Here is a 6,156-nt window from a genome sequence, read left to right as displayed (position 1 = left end):
GTCCCCGAGGGCACCCTGCAGAGGGTCCCCACATGCCCACTGGCTGCCAGCTCTGAAGCCCTGCCGGGCTGGGAGGACAGAGCGCGATCGTTGCACGGTTAATTGGATTTGGTCGCCGCGACAGAAGGGCTGGGGATTAGGGTGCAGGGGAGGAATTACTGGCGGGGGGGGGGGGCTGCCCTCGGTGGTCTTTTGTCCCGAGGGATTATTTGTGGGGGCTGACGGACGGGGTTCGATGTCGTATTCAGGACGGTCGCTGTAATCGCTTGTCGCAGCATCGTGGGTGGCCCTTGGGGATGGGGCGAGGGCCGCAGGGTTCACCCCCTTCATGAATAAACCTCTGGGCTCTGCCCAAGCTGAGGGGCAGCTGTCGGGGATGAAGGATGCTCCGGGCAGCTCTGTCTGCTGCCGAGCAACTGAAAGGAGCCGTGTCCCCTGCCAGGCCCCCCTGAAACGCGGCGGCAGCTCCTGAAACCCACCTGACAGCCACTGGCAAATGATGGAACCGTCCTTTCCTGGCAATGTTTTATGGTATTTATTGGCCAGACATATCCCCTGTGCAGCCCTTTCTGGGCCTGTTTAGCCGCTGGTGTTGATCGTACCTGCAGGGATGGATCCCACCCATCCTGGGCCCAGGAGTCTCTAAAGCAAGTGGGGAACCCTGAGCATCTCTCAGGAAGAGGCTGTGCTTTTTGCTTTCATCTCTTGCTGCCGACGAGCAGCTTGCAGGTTCCCAGCGAGGGGAAACACCAAAAATGCGCCATAAAGGGGTTGTAGATGTGCTGGCTCCAGCCCCAGGCAGGAAAAGGGGTGTCATGGGGGGTTTCTCTGACACCTCTGCCCTGCCATGGGGTTCCTGCTCTGCCACAGCAGCTGAAATGCCTCATTTCCACGGAAACGAGGGAGAAATGAGCTCCCTGAATCCTCTGGGCGCTGGCGTCTTGCTGCTGAGTTACAGGGAACCCGCTGGGGCAACCCAACCTGAAGTGGGGGGCTGTGCAGCACCCCAGACCGAGGCTTTGCCCAATGCACTGCACACCTGATTAATACTAAAATAGCCCCAAGAAAACCCAAAACCAAACGGCTGCTGCAGTTTTGATGCACGGCATGGATAACCCCCCCTAAAGCCATGCCAAAGGGAGGGGGCTGCACGTGGCTGCCCGTTGTTAACTGTGGCTCTTTCGTTTCCTCTCGAGCAAGGTGGGGGGAGTTTGCTCCATGACTGCCACGGGATGAGAGAATCTCACCCAAGGAAAGCAAACGCCCTGAGCGTGAGGGGGTCCAAGACCCCTGCAGACCCTTTTGGGGTTTGCCATGGAGGGAAGAGATGCTAGGCAACCGCTCGTGCCACCACGCGGGTCTCGTCCCTCAGCACTGCTGGGATGTGGGCTTTTGGGGAATGCTGAGCTTGGGGAGGATGTCAGCTCTGCTCTGGGTCAGATGGGAGCCAGTAAATTAGGGAAAGGAGCCCAGAGAGGGATGGTGGAAGTCACCAAGTCACCTCCCCGCTCAGAGGCTGGCCCGGGGCATCTCCCACAATGAGGCGTCGGATCAGACAAAGTCAGCGTGTTGGGGAGTGATGGGGAATCCCAGGGCAGATCCCTGGGGCTCGGTGGGAGCCAAGTCACTCCTTATCCGTGGGGCACCACTGCCCTCTCCCACCAGGAAGGTCCTCCCATAACAATTCTGGCAGAGCTTGGCTCATCCTTGTTGCCACCGTCCCACTGCCCAGGGTGGCAAACTGCCACTGCTGGCACGCCGGCTGTGCAAGACCCAGATTCATTTTGGAGGGGGTGGCCTGGGAGCTGCTGGGGACAGCCTGAGCCAGGCAAGGCAAGTTGGATCAGCCGGGGAACAGGTAAGACCTGCCGCACCTCATGGCAGGGATTACCGGCGTAGGCCCCGGGGCGGGGCTTTTTTTGGCGGGACCGGTAAAACCCCCGAGGCTGAGCCTGGACCTCGCTCCCAGATGGCTTCAGCCATAAAAAAAAAGAGGTTGAGGGGGCCAGGGGGAAGGGGAGGTGCCCTTCGTACCCGTTGCCAGTTGCTCTGAGTGCTCGGCGAAGCAGCCACCGCAGCACGGTGTCGTCCCGCAGCCAGCACAACTGGGGAGTGCTGGGTGGAGGGGATGGCCAAGGATAGCCGGGAAGCATCCAGAAATCTCCTTTTACACCCAAATCCCCAATTCTCAGCCAAACCCCAACACCAGTGGAGTCAGGCAAAGCCAAGAGTATGATTTGCCGGCCAAAAATGGGAGGTTCCGTAGGGACCGGGCTGCAACACGTGGTTGCGGTTTCACGTGCCGGCATACACCGGGCATCAGCGTGGGGTCTGCTTTCAGCCTGACAAATGCCTTTCATCAACAAGTTTTTGGGTGGTTTTGCTGGGTTTTTTTGACTGTATTGAAACGCGGGAGAGCGGCAGGCATTTGACGCTGCAGGAAGCGGAGCTCGGCGTCCACCGTGCAGGAGTTAATTGGTTTTCTTCATGCAAATTTGCGAGGGGGAAGTGAAGAATGCCCTTAATTGGAGGGCAAACCAGCCGTGCAGAACAGGCTCGATTTACCAACCCATGCACAAAAATCCCAGCTCTCACCCTTGCTATAGCAACAGGGAAAACGGAGGGTATTCTGCTCATCCAGCCACAAAAAAAAAAAAACCAAAAAACACCCAGTATACTCTTCCTGGTTACATGCTTTACCGTCTCCGGTGAAGAAACCTTCCCCGAACATCCCTGCGAGGGAAAAAAAGACTCAAAGTGATATTTGCTGGGGTTTAAAAGGCTTTTGGGGAGGTCTGGTTGGCTTTGCCTTATGCTTAGGAGCCCTGATGGGACCTGTCTTGGCTGGATACATCTCGTGTGAGATCCAACATTGAGCTCTAGGAAGGATTTTTGTCCAAAAAATCCCCAACTTGTCCCACCTCACTTCCCAGCACACCCTAAATCCGGCCAAATGCCAGATTTGAGGCGTGCTGGGATGTGGGGTGGGAGAACCAGGTCCCCCTTTGGGATGCAAAACAGTTTGCTCATCACTAGGTCCACCAAAAAGTGATTTATTTTTCCAGCTCTCGCAGCCTCTGCTTGCCCAGATTTGGACCGAGCCCATCGCTGGCCCGACAGCAAAGGTCAGGTTGACGTTTGGGATGGAGAGGGAGCACGGTGTAGCAAGAACCCCCCCCCCTTTTTGGCCCTAAGGGCCGAAAATTGGAGTAATACATAATAATTAAAAAAAAAAAATCGCTGTTGTGAAGTAAGATAACCTGCATAAATCAGCTTGTTTGGGGGAAATAAAGTGCTTGCTGCAAGCCCTGGGAGTCCTTACTCATCTCTGGATGAGCCTTTGCAGAGATCCTCCTTTTATTTTCAGGGCTGGGGGGAGCCCATTGGCTTCACGACGGTGAGTGAAACTTGGGAGCAGAAAAAGGTTTTGGAGAAACCCCTGGATTCATCTCCGCAGCCGCTCCCGGGGGAAATTTGGATGTTTTCTCCTCTTCTCTTTGCAAGCCCGAAACATCCCTGCCGGGATGGCTGGTTACACAGGTCAAGACAGAAAAAAAAAAAAAGCCATGTGAGTATGAAAATCATATTGAAAGGAGCTGAAACTTAATTAGGTCACATCCTTTAAAAGCAACTTGTGATCTGGCGATGCAAATCACAGCCTGCCTTCTTGCACACACCCGGGCTGGTGAAAGCCTTGGCCCATCCTCTCACCGATGTTGGGGTTTGCTCCTGCGCTAAAACATTTTTCTGTCCCCTCCTCGCTTGCTGCCTGCTCAGGGTATGGGGAATTTGCAGAGCTGCCGGCACAGGTGACCTTGTTGCTTTCGTTTTAGCTGCGCTTTATGTGCAAGACGTATTCAGGGGATAAAAGAAAGGAAGATTTGGGAGGGACATGGGTGGGACAGGGTATTCCAGCGCAAGGTATCCCTCTGCAAGCTCGGGATGGGAAATGGGGGCTTGCTGACACCCCATTAAGTCAATGCTTCTTAAGCAACCTCAGCTGAGAAAGGAGAAAAACTTTAATTTACAGCGTTGCACGCTGAGGCTCTGGCTGGAAAATATGACGGTGGCTAATGAGGAAAGCACACCAGTGCGATTTCCCTCCAAAGCAAAACAGCTGGGGAAGAAATCAAGAAAACTTGGTGTCCCTTTGGTTTGCTGAGAGGTGAAACCCTCCTGTGGTTGTGTTTTGGGGTGTCAGCTTGGCTGTGCCTGAAGTGAAACCGTGCCCCTGCCCTCGCCCGGGGCAACACTCAGGGCACCGGGGGCAAAGTCAATCACGGGGTCGGTGCTGTCGTTCCCACCAGAGGTTTTGCAAGGAGGCGGAGGGGCACTGCTGGCCTCCCAGGTGTGGGTCATCGCTCAGTATTGACCCTCTCATTAATCTACACCCGCCGGCGTCGTGTGGGCATCAGTGATGGAGAAGCAGCGCGATCACGGGAGCCGACGTTCACTCGCCGTCTTTGAGGCACTGAGATTTGACCGGCTCCGTGCCGGGGCTGGTCCGCACATCGCAGCACCCTTCTCTGGGGGAAAATCCAGTGTTTTGACATGACGCACTGCCTAGGAGACTGTACGCATGCCGGCTGTAAATCTCGCTGCTGCCCTCCCTGCAGGATCCCTTTGGGTTTCTCAGGATCGCCCGTACCTCTTTGCCAGCCTCCAGCGTTGAACAACTGCCCCCTTTCAACTTTGCAGCCTCTGGAAAACGAAAGGGAAACCTTCCCCCAAACCCACCAGTGGCTTTTCCACGGCACACCTGCGATCCAGCCTCCTGCAGCCCCACCTCAGACATGTCAGATATTTGCAGACGCGTTTTTAGGGCTCGGTTTGGGAGGAGAAAGCAGGGCCGCAGCTATATTGCTTGGCAACAGATTTCCTTCCAAAAAAATAAAAAAACCCCAAACAACAAACCCAACCCCAAACCCAAGTGTTATATATAATTCCAGGGAAAGGCCCTGTAGGCAACGCCCTGCAGACGCCGTCAGGGCAGTCTGGGCTGTGAGAGGTTTGTGGAGGGGATATTTTGGGAAGACAGTGGCTGGTGCCAGGATGACAGGGCTGCTGAGATGGGGTGGGGTTTGCTCCCAAAGCTTAGCACTTGCGTGAAGAAAGGGCAGAAGCACCCGGATCCGGTCCCTGAGTCTCCCACAAGCCAAGCGAGGGTGGCGTTTGCCCCAAAATAATCACCTGGCGCACCAGGAGCCATACCAGAGCCCTTTTCCTTGCCGTGGCTCCCCCAGCCGCTGTCTAGTAGCATAAAGGGGTTTTAGCTTAGGCAAAAAAGGGGTTGCTGTGGCTTGAGAGCAAAGGTTTTTGCCCCAGAGTAAAATCTCAGGTCCAAACATGCATCAGGTTTGGGAAATCCATGCAGGACCAGGTCAGGCTCTGCAGTCCCAGCTCACAAGTGTCTCTGTCTCCCCCAGGTTTTAAGCCAGTGACAGTTTCCTGAAGACACCAGCAGAGGTTAAACATCCCAAGAAGGGGATGCTTTTAGCTGGGGATCCATCAAAGCCGATAAACCTTTACAATTTGTTTACACGTATCTACAAACCGCTGCAATTCAGGCTAGCAGCAGTCACCGGATTGGAGTTCTTTTCACTTTCACCTCCAGCGTGCGAAGCCAGAGAGCAGCTTTTGGGTGGCTCCGATATTTGCACATTGTTGCCAGCGGGACATTTGGTTGGGAGATGTGACCATAACAACGAGACAGATGCCCACGGGCAGGAGTGGGTGCAGGAAGGGTCCCCCCACCGTGTCCCCCCTGGGCTGCCCCACCACTGCCTTCGCCCCTGCTCTCCTCCAGTTTCATTTCTTGTCGCTGAGACTGAGTTGGGTTGGGGGGGGATGCACAGAGACCCCCAAACATGCTTTTTTGGCCAAAGCAGCAGTGGTGCTGCCACGCTGGGCTCCATGTCTCCAGCAGAAGGCGTGGAGCAGGGGGTGGGCGAGCTCACATCCCCCCCGCAGTGCGCGAGATTAGATTTAAATATAATTTAGATCTACATTTAAAGGCATTGTGCATCCAGCATCGAGCCTCCCCGCGGCCCCTCGCGCAGACCGCAGCCAAGTTGAGCGCGTTAGATGTTGGCTCTGCTACAGAAACATCATCCCGCTCTTTTTACTTTTTTTTTTTTTTTTTCCAAGACTTCCAAG

The sequence above is a fragment of the Apaloderma vittatum genome, unplaced genomic scaffold (genome assembly GCF_000703405.1).
Source record: "Apaloderma vittatum isolate BGI_N311 unplaced genomic scaffold, ASM70340v1 scaffold24602, whole genome shotgun sequence".
Taxonomy (NCBI): Eukaryota; Metazoa; Chordata; class Aves; order Trogoniformes; family Trogonidae; genus Apaloderma; species Apaloderma vittatum.
This window is presented reverse-complemented; position numbering follows the sequence as displayed.